The sequence below is a fragment of the Otolemur garnettii genome, unplaced genomic scaffold (assembly GCF_000181295.1).
Source record: "Otolemur garnettii isolate 467f Iridium unplaced genomic scaffold, OtoGar3 scaffold00192, whole genome shotgun sequence".
NCBI lineage: Eukaryota > Metazoa > Chordata > Mammalia > Primates > Galagidae > Otolemur > Otolemur garnettii.
The window spans coordinates 2,650,660-2,669,510 of NW_003852587.1; the positions used below are offsets into that span (position 1 = coordinate 2,650,660).

The following is an 18,851-nucleotide window of genomic DNA, read 5'->3' on the forward strand; positions in this document are numbered from 1 at the left end:
TGGATTAAAGATTTAAACTTAAGCCATGAAACTAGAAAAATACTAGAAGAAAGTGTAGGGAAAACTCTTGAATAAATCAGCCTGGGTGAAAATTTTATGACGAGAACCCCCTGGGCAATTGAAGCAACATCAAAAATACACAACTGGGACCTCATCAAATTAAAAAGCTTCTGCACAGCCAAGAACACAGTAAGTAAAGCAAGAAGACAGCCCTCAGAATGGGAGAAGATATTTGCTGTTTATATCTCTGACAAAGGTTTAATAACCAGAATCCACAGACAACTCAAAGGTATTAGCAAGAAGAGAACAAGTGATCCTATCTCAGGGTGGGCTTGCAAGGGACTTGAAGAGAAACTTCTCCGAAGAAGACAGGCACATGGCCTACAGATATATGAAAAAAATTCTCATAATCCTTAATCATCAGAGAAATGCAAATCAAAACTACTTTGAGACATCATCTAACACCAGTAAGATTAGCCCATATCACAAAATCCCAAAATCAGAGATGCTGGCATAGTTGTGGAGAAAAGGGAACACTTCTACACTGGTGGTGGGATTGCAAACTAATACATTCCTCTTGGAAAGTCATCTGGAGAACACGTAGAGAACTAAAAATAGACCTGCCATTTGATCCTATAATTCCTTTACTAGGTATGTATCGAGAAGATGAAAAATCACATTATAACGAAGATATTTGTACCATAATGTTTATTGCAGCCCAATTCATAATTGGTAGGTCATGGAAGAAGCCCAAGTGCCCATCGATCCATGAATGGATCAATAAATTGTGATATATGTACACTATGGAATACTATGCAGCCATAAAGAAAGATGGAGACTTTACCTCCTTCGTGTGTACATGGATGGAGCTGGAAAATATTCTTCTCAGCAAAGTGTCTCAAGAATGGAAGCAAAAGTATCCAATGTACTCAGCCCTATTATGAAACTAATTCTTAACTATCATAGGAAAGCTATAATCCAATTGTAGTCCAAGAATATGGGAAAAGGGGAGGGGAGGGGGAATGACGGGTGGAGGGAGAGTGATTGGTGGGATCATGTCTATGGTTCGTCTTTTAAAGGTACATGTGAATCTTTCTAAATGAAGACTATGTCTTAACACAATAACTAAGAAAATGACATGAAGGCTATGTTAAACAGTTTGATGAAAGTATTTCAAATTGTATATAGAAACAGCACACTACCCCATGACAGTATTAATGTGCACAGCTATGATTTAATTAAAAAAAAAACATGCCAAGTATGTGCTATCTCCAGGAAATGCATTTAATCCACAAGAACTCATTCAGACTTAAGGATAAAAACAATATTCCATGGAAATGCAAAGCAAAAGAAAGCTGGTGTAGCCATACTCACATCAGATAATATAAATTTCAAAGCAATACAAGTAAAGAGATGGTCATCAAATAATGGTAAAATGAACAGTTTAACAAGACATAACAATTCTAAATATTTATTCACCTTACACCAGTGCACCCAGATTTATAAAACAAGCCCTACTAGATCTAAACAAAATGATAAACAGCAACATTCAAATAGCTGGAAATTTCAACACCCCACTGACAGAACTGGATGGATCCTCCAAGCAGAAAATAAACAAACAAATATGGGACTTAAACAAGATACTGAAGCAAATGGGTCTAACAGACATTTACAGACCATTCTACCCAAAAATTACTGAATATACATTCTTCTCATCAGCACATGGAACATTCTCCAAGACTGATAACATCTTAGGCCACAAAACATGTCTCCACAAATTCAAAAGAAAAGAAATCATACAAAGTATTTTCTCAGACCACAGTGGAATAAAATTAGAAATCAACTCCAACTAAGCTGGGTGCAGCAGCTCATGCCTGTAATCCTAGCACTCTGTGAGGCTGATGTGGGTGGATTGCTAGAACTCAGGAATTCAAGAACAGCTTGAGGGACAGGAGGGGAGAGGAGAAGAGATCAACTCCAACAGAAAGATTCAATTCTATACATCATGGAAATTAACCTAATATTGAATGATTACTTGGTCAAGGAAGAAATGAAGATGGAAATCATAAGATTCTTCAAACTACATAACGAAGGGCATACATTAGCAAATCTGTGGGATTCAGCAAAAGTAGTCCTCAGGGGTAAATTTATAACCTTAAATGCCTACCTATATCAAAAAATACAGAAAGTTTACAAACCAACAATCTAATCAATCATCTCAAGGAAATTAGAAAAGTTAGAACAAACCAATCCCATACCAAGCAGAAGAAAAGAAATAACTAAGATCAGAGCTAAATGAACTAAATGAAATTGATAATAAAATATATATACAGAAGATTAATGAAACAAAAAGTTTGATCTTTTGAAATGGTAAAATTAATAGACCACCTATGAAAATGTTGCAGGCAGACAAGACCCAACAGAGAGAAAGAGCACCCAAACACCATGTTTATAAGAGGAAGAGATTTATTCACCAGCAGGGAACTTAGGGCATAGAAGAATTCCCAATGGTTGCACTCCCCAACTGGCTTGGTCTTTCCCTTTTTACTGACAGTCAAAAAGTTCCACCCCACAGGTACCCCTCTCATTGGCCAGTTTGAATCAAGCAGGAGATGCTATTCCAGCCCCTACAGAACTACAGGATTTCACAGAAATTGGATATTTCCAAGTTACAAATTCCCAAGAGCTGAGTCACCATGGAGAGGACCTTGCAGGTATATCCTTGTCGTCTCCTTGAGAAGACCTGTTCTCCTAGACCTCACCCTTCTCAGGTATCCTCTCTCAAGATTAGCAAAAACAGAAAAGAAAAGACTTAACAAACTTAATCACAAATGAAAAAGGAGATATTACAATGGATATCACAGAAATACAAAACATAACCTCTCAACACAATAAAAACCTCTATGCACATAAACCGGAAAACATTGAGGAAATGGACAAATTCTTGGGAACATACAAACTCCCTAGGCTCAATCAGGAATAAATATAACTCCTAAACAGACCAATATCAAGCAACAAAATTGAAGCAGTAATTAAAAACTTTCCAATGAAGAAAATTCCTGGACCAGATGGTTTTACAGCCCAATTTTACCAGACCTACACAAAGGAACTGGTACATATATTGCATAATTTCATTACATCGAGAAGGAAGGAATCCTCCCAAACTCCCTTTATGAAACCATAATCACCTTGATACCAAAGCCAAGAAAGGACACAACAAAAAAGAAAACTGCAGACCAATATCCCTTATGAATATAGATGCAAAAATTCTTAATAAAATTCTAGCAAACTGAATTCAGGAGCACATCAGAAAAATAATCCACCATAATCAAGTGGGTTTAATCTCAGGTATGCAAGGATGGTTCAGCATAGGCAAACCTGTATAAATGTGATTCATCACATAAATAGAAGCAAAAACAATAGATATAGAAAAGCATTTGAAAAATTCAGCAATCTTTCATAATAAGAACTTCTAACAAAATAAGGATATATGGAACATACCTCAAAATTGTAAAAGCCATATACAACAAACCCACAACCAACATCATCCTGAATGAGAAACTATCAAAAGCATTACTATTTAGATTTGGAACTAGACAAAGTTGCCCACTGTCACCTTTTCTATTCAACACAGTGCTAGAAGTGCTAGCCAGAACATTCAGAGCAAACCAAGGATATCTCAATAGGAGCAGAAGAGGTCAAACTATCATTCTTTGCTGACAATATGATCTTATATTTAGAAAAATTCAAAGATTCTGCCAAAAGACTTTGGAACTGATAAATAAATTCAGGGAGTCTCAGGTTATAAAATCAATATTGACAAATCAATACCATTCCTATATATCAACTACAGTCAAGCTGAGAACCAAATTAAAGACTCAATACCTTTCACTATAGTGGCAACAAAGAGAAAAAAATACCTAGGAATATATTTAACCAAGGAAGTAAAAGACATCTACTGGGAGAACTACAAGTTAGTGAGGAAGGACTGCAAAGAATGTAAACAAATGGAAAAACATATGCTAACGGATCAGTAGAATCAACATTGTTAAAATGTCTGTACTACCCACAGTGAGCTACAGATTCAGTGTGGTCCCCATTAAAATACCAACATCTGTAAACATACAAGTGCAAATGTCCTTATGGTAATATGACTATTTTTGTTTGATTTTACAAAGGTACAGAAGCAACACAAGTGCTCATCAACCCATGAAAGGATTAATAAACTGTGCTGTATGTATACCATAGACTACTACTCAGCCATAAAATAGATGGAGACTTTGTATCTTTCATACTTACCTGGAAGGATATAGAAAACATTTTCTTAAGTAAAATATCACAAGAATGGGGTGGTGCCTGCAGCTCAGGGGATAGGGCGCCGGCCACATACACTGGGGCTAGAAGGTTCAAACCCAGCCCCAGAACTGCTAAAACAACAATGACAACTGCAAAAACAACAAAAAAAAAATAGCCAGGCTTTGTGGTGGGTACCTGTCATCCCAGCTACTTGGGAGGCTGAGGCAAGAGAATTGCTCAAGCCCAAGAGTCTGAGGTTGCTGTGAGCTGTGATACCACAGCACTACACCCAGGGTGACAGCTTGAGACTGTCTCAAAAAAAAAAAAAAAAAAAGGAAAGAAAAGAAAAGATCACAAGCATAGAAAAAAAAGCATCTCATGTACTTAATACCAGTAGCTTAACAATGATAGGCCCACATGAGAGAAAAACCCAATTAAATTCAAGAGGGGAAGGAGTTTGATGAGTTCCCACCTGATGGGTACAAAAATATGGGTATATGGCACTGTTCCTGAGTGAAGGACATAACTGCAACTCTGACTTTACCTTACAAACACAAACAATGTAACCTAATTCTAAGTACCCTCTTATTAACCAAAAATAAATATAAAAAGTAAAATACCAGCATCATTTTTCACAGATCTAGAAAAAACTGTATACTTTTTGTGAAACCAAAAAAGAGTTTGAATAGCCAATGAAATCTTAAACAAAAAGGATAAATCAGGAGGCATCACTTTACCACACTTCCAGCTATACTACAAGGCTATAGTAAACAAAACAGCATGGTACTGGCATAACAAAACAGACATAGACCAACGTACAGAACAGAAAACACAATATAAACCATCATCATATTGCCATCTGACAAAGTAGATCATGATATATACTTGGGGAAAGAATCCCTATTCAATAAATGGTGTTGGGAAAATTGGATAGCCATATGTAGAACTTAAACAGGATATGTACCTCCTACCACTCACAAAAATTAATTCACAATGGATAATAGACTTAAACATAAGGCATAAAACTAAGAATTCTAAAAAAGGAGTTTGGAAAAACTCATATATATCAGCCTAGGCAAAGAACTTTTGAAAAAGACCCCAAAGGCAATCACAGCAACAAAATAAATAAATCAGACCTGATTAAATTTAAATGCTTCTGCCACAGCCAAAGGAAACAATCAATAGAGCAAAAAGACAACCTACAGAATGGGAGAAAATATTTGCATGTTTATATATCCGACAAAGGGTTGATAATCAGAATCTATAAAGAATTCAAGAAAACAAGAAAAAAAAAACAAACAATCCCATTAAAAAGTGGGCAAAGAAGGCAGCACCTGTGGCTCAAAGGAGTTGGGCACCAGCTCCATATACCAGAGATGGTGGGTTCAAGCCCAGCCCTGGCCAAAACTGAAAAGAAAAAAAAAAAAAGTGGGCAAAAGACATGAACAGGATCTTTTCAAATGAAGATAGACTAATGGCAAATAAACATATGAAAAATGTTCAGAATCTCTAATCAGAGAAATGCAAATCAATACCACAATGAGATATCACCTAACTCTAGTGAAAACTGCTTTCATCAAAAAATCCCAAAACAGGCTCGGTGCCCATAGTTCAGTGAGTAGGGTGCCAGCCACATACACCAAGGCTAGCGGGTTCTAGCCCAGCCCAGGCCTACTAAACAGCAGTAACAACTTGCAACCAAAAAATAGCTGAGCATTGTGGCGAGTGCCTGTAGTCCCAGCTACTTGGGAGGCTAAGGCAGGAGAATCACTTAGGCCAAAGTTTGAGGTGGCTGTGAGCTGTGATACTATAGCACTCTACAGACAGTGACATAGTGGGACTCTATCTTGAAAAAAAAAATTCCAAAACAACAGATGCTGGTGCAGATGTGTATAGAAAGGAATGCTTATAAACTGTTGGTGGGACTGTAAACTAGTACAACCTCTATGGAAAAGCATATGAAGATACTACAAAGAACTAAAAGTGGACCTACTATTTGACACAGCAATCCCACTATTCGGCATTTACACAAAGGGAAAAAAAGTCACTTTATCAAAAAATACCTGTACTTGAATGTTTATTGCAGCATAATTCAAGTGCCTGTCAATGCATGAGAAGATTAATAAAGTGTAGTATATGTATATCATGGAGTACTACTCAGTCATAATAAAAGGATGAACTAATATTTTTTGTAACAACCTGGATGGACCTGGAAACCAATTTTCTGAGTGAAGTACTGCAAGAACAGAAAAAAAAACACCAGATATACCATTACACTGGAACTAATCTATCAATACCTATGTGCACATTTAATAGTAAAACTCAACAGAAAGCAAGCAGGTGAGAGGGGCCAGTAGGGGAGGAATAAATTCACTCCTAAAACACTCAGTGCACACTATCTGGGTGATGGGCACACTTGCAACTTTCACTGAAACTGTACAAAAGTAATTCACATAACCAAAACATCCCTATGACATTCTGAAATTAAAAAGTTAAAAAATAAGAATTGCAAAATCTGATTTAAAAGATCAACCGGGGAAAAAATAAAACATTTGCAATAAGAGCGTAAATCAGAAGCAGCACACTGAAAATCAGATCCTGGTACATTCTAACAGGCATTTATCTAACATAAATCACATCTAATAGTATGAGACACTGACTGGTGGCTGGATACTTAGCTTTGTGCACACTCCTGCAATGAAATTGAAAGTATGCTGTTCTTAACAGCTAAAGTTTACACATGGGGCAAATGAAGTATGTATGTGTAACTGTAGACAGCAGATGTTGGAGAAAGCCTTCGGAGATTACTTTCTACCTATTTTCTGCCTTTGGCAGTAATACACAGATCCAAAGTCAGAGAGATAATTGCTCTGCCTGAAGAATATGACAGGAAGTGGCTTATTTTTAAAGGTCTCTAGCTGTACTCTACCAGCATTGCTTCTAGCATAGTTAGAAACCTGATTCCTTTTTGTTCATTAAGGTAGGTGATACTATTAATCACATATTTTATTGAAATCTGAAAGAGGTAGTTGAAAATGACCAATGAAATAATCTTCCCAAATTAGATTATGATAGATATGTTATTACAGACATTATTGAGAAATGTATATGATTTAAGGAAATATTTCTGCAATGATGGCCATAGTATTCAGTGTAAGTATCAAGTGGAGTTAACCTTAGTGTTAGAATATATGAAAATAAAATGGGAAGTAATTCTGCTTTCTTAAATAAATTTTTTTTGAGACAGAGTCTCAAGCTGTCGCCCTGGATAGAGTTCCATGGCATCACAGCTCATAGCAACCTCAGACTCTTGGGCCTAAGTGATTCTCTTGCCTCAGCCTCCCAAGTAGCTGGGACTACAGATGCCCACCACAACACCTGCCTATTTTTTGTTGTTGTTGCAGTTGTCATTGTTGTTTCAGCAGGCCCAGGCCAGGTTCAAATCTGCCAGCTCCGGTGTATGTGGCCCATGCCCTACCCACTGAGCTACAGGCACTACCCAGTAAATTTTAAAACACAAGGAAACTAGAAAAAAATCCAGGACTTGAATAAAAAAAAAAAAAATCACTAAAGAGATAGATGCTGAAAAAAACAACTTATGCAAATGAAAGACTCAGTGAAAGAATCACAAAACATAGCTGAGAGCTCAAATAGACCAAGCAGAAGAAAATGTCAAAGCTTGAAGACACACCTTTCAAATTAACCCAAATAAAGAAAAAAATTAAAAAATAAACAAAGGCTTTGAGAAATAGAAGAATATGGCAAGTGTTCAAACCTATGAATGATAGGTATTCCTGATGGAGAAGTAGAAAACATAGAAAGCTTATTTGGGAAGCTTATTTGGGAAGGGAATAATTGGGAAAAAATTCCCTGATCTTGCAAGAGATTTATATATCTAGATATAAGAGGCTCAGTGAAAATTGGCGAGATTACATGGCAAGACTGACTATACCAAGGCATGTAGTCAGAATACCTAAAGTCAATGTGAAGAAAAAAAAATTTAAAGAAGTAAGAGAAAAAGGTCTAATCACCTATAAGGAAAACCCAGACTAACAGCAGGCTTCTCAGCAGAAACTTTATAAGCCAGGAGGGATTGGGGTCCTATTTTCAATACTCTCAACCAGAAACTGTGTATGAAGGTGAAATAAATTCTTTCTCAGATAAGCAAACACTAAGAAAATTCATCACCACTAGATTGTCCCTACAAGATATGTTTCAGTGAATTCTAAACTTGGAAATAAGAGGTCAATACTCACTATCATGAAAACACATTAAACCATTATACTCACAGGTCTTACAGAATAATTGAAAATGGCTGTGATTCCTGATCCGAAAAGTCTAATATTAGTTGGGTAGTACTGGTTGTTATCAGTTATTTGGGCGTACAGGATTTGGAAGAGAAGTAACTGAATTATGTTCAGCTCCACCAACTGGCTCTGGTAAGGTTGAAAGAACTGATGGAGGGGGGTAGGGAAGTACAATGGGCGACAGATACCAGCCGCCTACAGAAGCTCCCATCCAGAGGGAAGGATAAAGTCCAGAAAATACCCAACAAAGTTGAAGACTAGGAGCTCAGCTGAGAGAGAAGAGTGATATCTGCAGGACAACTCTGCTGAGGCAAGTTGTGACTCCTAGAAAGCAATCTAAAGGTACATATACATCCCAAAGGAAGAGTGTCCATCCTCTCCCCCAAGAAAGTTGTGTTTTGTCTCTGTCTTCTCCTGTGAGTTTCCTATAGGCAAGTGGTAAACTGAGGACTTATTGTCTCACCCCACGGGTGAGAGCCACAGAAAGAGGGGTCTACTCCCCTAGAGGGACCCTGCTGAGACTCCAAACACCCTCTAGCCAGGCAGAAAAATCAAACTAACATTTCGGCCATTCTGAATTCCCAGTCCACCCTTCCCCCCCTTGCCTGCAGAGACAGTGAGAGGAGGCCCAAGAACAGCATCCCCCACCCCTGCGGGACCAAGCACCCTGTCCCGGCCCTGTAGCAGGAGAACTGCTTGAGCTATGTGTTTCCCGCTCAGTTGCTGCCCCCAGGCACCCCAGCAGGGTAGGCTGAAGACTATTTGACCCATGCGTTCCCCCGAGTCTGCTGCCCCGGGGCACCTAGTGGGGCAAGCCAAGGACTGTTCGACCAGCACGGCTGCTGCCAGTTGGCCACCACCCTCAGGCACCAGAGCGGGTGCACCCAGGACTGTTTGACCCACACGTCCCCAGTGCAGCTGCCACTGCTCTCAGCCACCACCCCCAGGCACCCAAGCAGGGCACACTGAGGACTATTTGACCTGTACAGGCTCCCACCACGTGACAGCCACCCCAGGGTACCCAAGTGGGGCACACCCAAGACTGTTTGACCCACACATCCCACACACAGCTGCCGCTGATCCCCCCCCCATGCACTGGAGTGGGGCCCCCTGAGCACTGTCTGACCCCCACCCCCAGCTGCTGCCTCTTGGCCACCACCCCCTGGGTACCCCAGTGAGGCCCTGAGGACTATTTGACCCATGAGTGCCCGGTGTACCTGCTGCCACTCAGCCACCACCTCCGACACCCGAGCTGGGCATGCTGAGGACTGTTCGACCCATGCGTCCTCCTAGGCTGCCACTTGGCCGCCAACCTGGGCACCCAAACAGGGCACGCTGAGGACTGTTCAACCCGCTGGGCGACCGCCCCCAGCACCTGAGCAAGATGCCCCAGGACTGATCAACCCACGCGTTCCTGGCATCCCAGGCCCAGTGGCCTGACAACTTCGAGAGGACAGTCAATTGAGAGGGAACCACACAGGCATGGCAGTACCCAGGGGTGAAGAGCAACAGCCACAGCAGCTAGAATAATAAGGCTCACACCCCTGAAGCTTTTCTGGACAGACAGGCCCTATCTATTTTGACAACCAGAGGAAACCGGCATCTTCTCCAGTGGCAGCCACAGGGTAAACAGTTTTGGGACAGTCTCCAAATGGTGCAAATTCACCATGGGGCGGAATCAGTGGAAAAACTCTGGTAACCAGAATAACCAGAGTAGATCAAGTCCCCCAAGGAAGGATGGGGCAAAAGCAATTGACGATCCCATCAACAAACAGATGGCTGAGATGACAGAAATCCAGTTCAGAATCTGGATAGTAAATAAGATTAACAGATTGGAGGAAAGGAGGGAATTAGAATTTTAAGAAATTATTCAAAAGATGTCTCAAGAATTCAATGATTTCGACTCAGCACCTGTGGCTCAAGTGGCTAAGGCACCAGTCACATATATCTGAGCTGGCGGGTTCAAATCCAGCCCTGCCCACCAAACAACGATGGCTGCAACCAAAAAATAGCTGGGTGTTGTGGTGGGCACCTGTGGTCCCAACTACTTGGGAGGCTGAGGCAGGAGACTTGCTTCAGCCCAGGAGTTGAAGGTTGCTGTGAGCTGTGATGCCACAGTACTTTACCCAGGAGGACAGCTTGAGGCTCTGTCTCAAAAAAAAAGAAAAGAAAAGAAAAGAAAAAAAGAATTCAACAATTTCAAAGATAAAATGACCAAAGATTTTGACACATTGAGGCAAGAGTTTAAAGCCCTCAAAGATCTAAAAAATATGGTAGAATCCCTCGATAACAGAATCTAACAGGCAGAAGAAAGGATCTCTACATTGAAAACAAAGCTTTTGAACGAGCCCAAGAGCTCAAAGATGAAAAGAAATGGAGATCAAAAACCAATCTTACTCTCAGAGAGCTCTGGGATAATTCGAAGAAAACTAATATTCACCTTATAGGAATCCCTGAAGATGACGAAGTTGCTTCACAAAACACGGAGGCTCTCCTTCATGAAATTATGAAAGAGAACATTCTAGACATGCCAAGAGATTCTGAAATTCAGATAGCAGATAGTTTCAGAATCCCAGCACAACTCAGCCTGAACAAGACATCCCCCAGGCACATCATAATTAACTTCTCTAAAATTAACATAAAACAGAAAATTCTGAAAGCAGTAAGATGTAAGAAAACCATAACCTACAAGGGGAAGAGTATTAGAATGACTGCAGAGCTCTCTGCTGAAACCTTCCAGGCTAGAAGAGGATGGTCATTGACTTTTAATCTCCTAAAACAAAATAACTTTCAACCCAGGATCCTGTATCCAGCTAAACTGAGTTTCATTTATGATGGAGAAATTAAATACTTTAACAACATTCACATGTTGAAGAAATTTGTCATAACTAAACCAGCCCTCCAGGATATCCTCAGACCTATCCTCCATAATGACCAGCGCAATCCTCCACCACATAAACAAATCCAACCAGAAAATTTTGATCAAATTCCAACTTCCACAGTAGTGAAAGGATTAAAAATGTCTACTGGACTTTTCAGCAAATTAATGCCCAAAATTTTACCCAGTCTATCAATAATTTCAATCAATGTGAATGGCTTAAACTGTCCTCTAAAGAGGCAGAGATGGGCTGACTGGATACAGAAACTCAGACAACAGACATCTGCTGTATTCAAGAATTGCATCTTACTTTAAAAGATAAATATAGACTCAGGGTGAAAGGATGATCATCTATTTTCCAGGCAAATGGAAAGGAGAAAAAAGCAGGTGTTCCAATTTTATTGACAGATACAATAGGCTTTAAACCAACAAAAGTAAGCAAGGATAAGGATGGCCATTTTATATTTGTTAAGGGTAATACTCAATATGATGAGATCTCAATTATCAATATCTATGACCCCAACCAGAATGCACCTCAATTTATAAGAGATACTTTAACAGTCATGAGCAACTTGATCTCTCCCAACCCCATCATAGTCGGAGATTTTAACACTTCTTTGGCAATGTTAGATAGATCCTCCAATAAGAAGCTTAGCAAAGAAATTTTAGATTTAAATTTAACTATTCAACTTTTGGACCTAACAGACATCTACAGAACTTTTCATCCTAACAAAACTGAATACACATTTTTCTCATTAGTACACAGAACATACTCCAAAATTGATCACATCTTAGGTCATAAGTCTAACCTCAGTGAATTTAAAAGAATAGAAATTATTCCTTGCATCTTCTCAGATCATCATGGAATAAAAGTTGAACTCAGTAACAACAGAAATTTGCAGACTCATACAAAAACATGGAAGCTAAATAACCTTATGCTGAATGATAGATGGGTCAAAGATGAGATCAAGAAGGAAATCACCAAATTTTTGGAACAAAACGATAATGAAGACACAAGTTATCAGAATCTCTGGGATCCTGCAAAGGCAGTCCTAAGAGGGAAATGTATAGCATTGCAAAGCCTTCCTCAAGAGAACGGAAAGAGAGGAAGTTAACAACTTAATGGGATATCTCAAGCAACTGGAAAAGGAAGAATATTTCAATCCCAAACCCAGCAGAAGAAAAGAAATAACCAAAATTAGAGCAGAATTAAATGAAATTGAAAATAAAAGGATTATACAACAGATCAATAAATCAAAAATGTCAATAAAATAGATAAACCTTTGGCCAACCTAACCAAGAAGAGTAAAATCTCTAATCTCATCAATCAGAAATGGTAAAGATGAAATAACAACAGACCCTTAGAAATCAAAAAAATCCTTAATGAATATTACAAGAAACTTTATTCCCAGAAATATGAAAATCTGAAGGAAATCAACCAATACTTGGAAGCATACCACCTTCCAAGACTAAGAAAAAATCAAGTGGAAATGTTGAACAGGCCTATGTCAAGTTCTAAAATAGCATCAACTATACAAAATCTCCCTAAAAAGAAAATCCCAGGACCAGAAGGCTTCTCAGAATTCTACCAAACCTTCAAAGAGGAACTAGTACCTATTTTACTCAACCTTTTCCAAAATATAGAAAAAGACGGAATACTACCCAGCACATTCTATGAAGCAAACATCACCTTGATACCCAAACCAGGAAAAGACCCAACAAGAAAATTATAGACCAATATCACTAATTAATATTGATGCAAAAATATTCAACAAGATCCTAACAAACAGAACCCAGCAACACATCAAAAAAATTATACACCATGACCAAGTGGGTTTTATCCCAGGATCTCAAGGATGGTTCAACATACATAAATCTATAAATATAATTCATCACATAAAAAAATCAAAAAGAAAGACCATATGATTCTCTCAATTGATGCAGAAAAAGCTTTTGATAATATCCAGTATCCCTTCATGATCAGAACACTAAAAAAAATTGGTATAAAAGGGACATTTCTTAAACTGATAGAGGCCATCTACAGCAAGCCCACAGCCGATATTATATTGAATGGAGTTAAGTTGAAATCATTTCCATTCAGATCAGGAACCAGGCAAGGTTGCCCAATGTCTCCATAGCTCTTTAACATTGAAATGGAAGTTTTAGGCATTGCAATTAGGGAAGAAAAGGTGATTAAGGGCATCCATATAGGGTCAGAAGAAATTAAACTGTCAGTTTTCGCAGATGATATGATTGTATATCTGGAAAACACCAGGGATTCGACCACAAAACTCTTAGAAGTGATCAAGGAATACAGCAGTGTCTCAGGATACAAAATCAACACTCATAAATCTGTAGCCTTTATATATAACAACAGCCGCCAAGCTGAAAAAATAGTCAAGGACTCTATTCCGTTTAAAGTAGTGGCAAAGAAGATGAAATATTTGGGAGTTTACCTAACAAAGGATGTGAAAGATCTCTATAAGAGAACTATGAAACTCTAAGAAAAGAAATAGCTGAAAATGTTAACAAATGGAAAAACATACCATGGTCATGGCTGGGAAGAATCAATGTTGTTAAAATGCCCATATTACCCAAAGCAATATATAATTTTAATGCAATCCTTATTAAAGCCCTACTGTCATATTTTAAAGATCTTGAAAAAAAATACTTCATTTTACACAGAATCAGAAAAAACCTCGCATAGCCAAGATATTACTCAGGAATAAAAACAAAGCAGGAGGAATCACACTACCAGACCTCAGATTATACTATAAATCAATAGTGATTAAATAGCATGGTACTGTCACAAAAACAGAGGTAGATGTATGGAATAGAAAAGAGAGCCAACAGATGAATCCAGCTACTTACCGTTACCCTATCTTCAACAAGCCAATTAAAAACACTGAGTGGGGAAAAGATTCCCTATTTAACAAATGGTGCTGGGCATACTGGCTGGCAACCTGTAGAAGACTGAAACTGGACCCACACCTTTCACCATTAACTAAGATAGACTCTCACTGGATTAAAGATTTAAACTTAAGACATGAAACCATAAAAATACTAGAAGAAAGTGTAGGGAAAACACTTGAAGAAATCCACCTGGGCAAATATTTTATGAGGAGGACACCCCAGGCAATTGAAGCAACATCAAAAATACACTATTGGGACCTCATCAAACTAAAGAGCTTCTACACAGCCAAGAACACAGTAAGTAAAGCAAGCAGACAGCCCTCAGAATGGGAGAAGATATTTGCAGGTTATGTCTCTGACAAAGGTTTAATAACCAGAATCCATAGAGAACTCAAACGTATTAGCAAGAAGAGAACGAGTGATCCCGTCTCAGGGTGGGCAAGGGACTTGAAGAGAAATTTCTCCAAAGAAGAATGGCGTACGGCCTACAGATATATGAAAAAATGCTCACCATCCTTAATCATCAGAGAAATGCAAATCAAAACTACTTTGAGATATCCCCTCACTCCAATAAGATTAGCCCATATCACAAAATCCCAAAACCAGAGATGCTGGCGTGGATGTGGAGAAAAGGGAACACTTCTACACTGTTGGTGGGAATGCAAACTAATACGTTCCTTTTGGAAAGACGTCTGGAGAACACTTAGAGAACTAAAAACAGACCTGCCACTTGATCCTGCAATTCCTTTATTAGGTATATATCCAGAAGACCAAAACCCACATTACAACAAAGACATTTGTATCAGAATGTTTATTGCAGCCCAATTCATAATTGCCAGGTCATGGAAGAAGCCCCAGTGCCCATCAACCCACAAAAGAATCAATAAATTGTGGTATATGTACACCATGGAATATTATGCAGCCCTAAATAAAGATGGAGACTTTACCTCCTTCATGTTTATATGGATGGGGCTGGAAAATGTTTTTCTTAGCAAAATATCACAAGAATGGAAGAAAAAGTATTCAATGTACACAGCCCTATTATGAAACTAATTTATAGCTTTCATATGAAAGCTATAACCTAATTATAACCTAAGAATATGGGGAGGGGGAAGGGGGGTGGCTGGGTGGAGAGTGGGTGATTGGAGGGATCACCTCTATGGTTTATCTTTCAAGGGTACAAGTGAATCTTTCTAAAAGTAGAATATAAACGTCAATACAATAACTAAGAAAATGACAAAGGCTATGTTAACTAGTTTGATGAAAATATTTTAAATTATATATGAAAACACCACACTGTACCCCATGATTGCATTAATGTACACAGCTAACATTTAATTAAAAAACAAAGAAAGAAAGAATTGATGACAAAAGGAAAAACAAAAAAGGGAAGACAGAGTACTTGGTTTGGTGGAAAGGCTATGATAGCGAGGGTGACACTTGGAAGCCAGAGCAGCCCCTGGTGAACTGTGAGGAGTATATGCATGACTTTAACAGGTGCCACACCAAAAAGCAGAAAGAAAACACATTAACTAGAACAAACCGGACCTCTCCAAACACTGCTAGGAAACAGATCTCCAGATCCACTAACAGCAACTTTCCTAAAACCTCTTCTAAGGCACTAGTGATTTGCAAAGACCATGAGTCTAAAAACAACCAGTTGTTTGCTGCCAGCCAGAAGTTCAAGAAAAACACAGCTCTATCTCTCTCCAGCTGGAAAAATATGGACCTAGCAAAGTCAGATATCAAGATACTTGTGCCTAAGAGCTCCGTTAAGAATAGGACTTCAGTGGATGGCTTTCAGAATGAGAGCCTGAGAAACTGGACCCTGTCAAGCAGGGTCAAGAAGACACAGTGGCATGTGAGGTGACAGCAGAGCAGCTCTTTTGTGCCCCAGAGCGGAGCGGGCCAGAATAGGGAGCAGGCCCCAGATATACCCACTAGTGCCTCGGGTGCCTGGCCCTGTAACTGCAGCCATGGTCACCAGTTTAGCCATGAACGGGAAAGGAACATCTCCGTTCATGGATGCATTAACAGCCCATGGAACAACCAACATACAGAAATCTGTTACAGGAGCAACAGCTGTGAAAAGGAAATTTACTGACGACAGAAGAGATCAGCCTTTTAACAAGTGGTTATGTTTCAGTGTGAAGCCAACAGAGAGCTCCTACAGATACAGTGATACTGTCGTCAGGAAGCAGGATGGCTTCACCCACATCTTGTTATCCACAAAGTCATCTGAGAATAACTCTCTAAATCCAGAGGTAATGAAGAAAATCCAAAGTGCTCTGGACACCACGGCTGCTGACGAGAGCAAGCTGGTTCTGCTCAGCACAGTTGGCAGTGTTTATTTGTTGTGGTCATATGTCGTTTAACAGATAGGAGAAAACACTAAAATAGCCAAAGCTATAAGAAACTTCGTGAATACTTTCATTCAGTTTAAGCAGCCTATTATTATAGTGGTAAATGGGTCCAGCCATTGGACTACAAGCATCCATAATGCCTCTTTGTGATGTGGTTTAGGCTAACAAAAAGGCTTGGTTTCAAACACCCTATACTACCTTCAGACAGAGTCCAGATGGCTGTTCTACCGTTGTTTCCCAAGATTATAGGAGGAGCATCTGCAAATGAAATGTTGCTCAGTGGGCGGAAGCTGACCGCACAGGAGGCATGTGGCAAGGTCCTGGTCTCACAGGTGTTCTGGCCCAGAACCTTTACCCAGGAAGTCATGGCTCAACTTAAGGAGCTTACTGCATGTAATCCAGTTGTGTTTGAGGACTCCAAAGCTCTTGTGCGTTGTAACATGAAGATGGAGCTGGAACAGGCCAATGAGGGACCGTGAAGCACTGAAGAAAATCTGGGGCTCTGCCCAGGGGATGGACTCCATGTTAAAGTACTTGCAGAGAGGCTTGGTGCCCATAGCACAGTGGTTACAGCGCCAGCCACATACACTGAGGGTGGCGGGTTTGAACCTGGCCCAAGCCAGCTAAACAACTGCAACAAAAAAATAGCTAGGCATTGTGGCAGATACCTATAGTCCCAGCTACTTGGGAAGCTGAAGCTAGAGAATCACTTAAGCCCAAGAGTTTAAAGTTGCTGTGAGCTGTGATGCCATGGTACTCTACCAAGGGCGACACAGTAAGACTCTGTCTCTAAATAAATAAATAAATAAAAATAAAGTACTTGCAGAGGAAGATCAATGAGTTTTGATTGCCCGGCTACCTGCCAATGACCATGAAATTGGCTCCAAGTTGCCCTAGTTCATCCTCACAGCCTGAAACAAGTTTACCCATCACTCATGCTTGGAAACATGACTGGAAACATCCAAGCTATTTATTAATCAAGAAATTTTTAAGTACCGTAACTTTAAAATAAATAACCACAAAGCTTCTTTGTCCAAATGTCATTGTTTTATACTTACATATGCACCAGTATAAAAGTATAACGTGAGCACTAGACTGCTCTTGGAAGCTCTCATTTTTGTTTTCTTTGGCTAGTACTGTATAAAAAACAGCTGTGTTTCATTGCTTTTGGATGATGGAAAAGTCTGGAGTAATGTTTGTTTTCTTTATTTTTTCCTCCTAATACACAGAATCAGAATCTAAAGGGGTATTAGCCAGCCTCACTGTCCCTGCTCCAAATAGAGGTAAGGAAAGATCTAAGACATTACCTTTTTTTCCAAGAAGGTACAAATACCTCAGATGGAAAATTCTAAATCAAAAGTAAGACTTTTCTTTTAGAATACATATTTCTGATGAAAAACCCACTGACAAGAAGACCCATAATCCAGACCTACCTATGCCTAGGATTCATGCTGAGATATCAGTTGATTTCCCCTTTTTAAAATATGTCCAGTTGTTATGCAGGTAACATGAAGAAACCACTGTCTCTAGAAGGCTTGTTTTGCAGTATTAGTGAATTACTAACTAGCTTAAGTATGAATATCTAAGTTGTAAGTTAGGCCTAGTGGGTTATAAATAATTTTTCTAACCCTTTTAAAAAGTAACTACGTAAGTGCTTCTTGTTGCTGGGTGAGAAATACTTTATATACAGTTTTGGTTTTCTATTTGTAGGTATGATTGATGTATTACACCAAAATAAAGTATTTTTATGTTTATAAAGTGTAATTTTTAGGTTCACTTAGAATGTATTTTATTTAATAAGTTAAAATTCTTTTGGCACACTATTAAATGCAGAAGCTCCTTTCAAAAAAAAAAAGAACTACCTTATATTTGACATTTAATGTTCTTGATCTCTACTTTTATGTCTATACAATATGTTGAGTGCAGTATAGTGTCCAAAAGTGCCCTGTGTGAATAGACACGTGCATTCTTTTCAGGAGTGGGGAATGATTCCAGACTACAGATGCCTATTATTAGTTAGGCTTCTGGGCTTGCAAGCATATTGAATGTATGAAGAGCGAAATAAAATCAAAACCTTATTTTTGACTCAGTGTC

The 18,851-nt window shown here is 39.0% G+C and overlaps 1 pseudogene; it reads left to right on the forward strand.

Moving 5' to 3' along the window:
* Positions 1-18,473, forward strand: part of LOC100965896 — a 23,684-nt pseudogene extending 5,211 nt beyond the window's left edge.
* Positions 18,474-18,851: the final 378 nt, after the last annotated feature.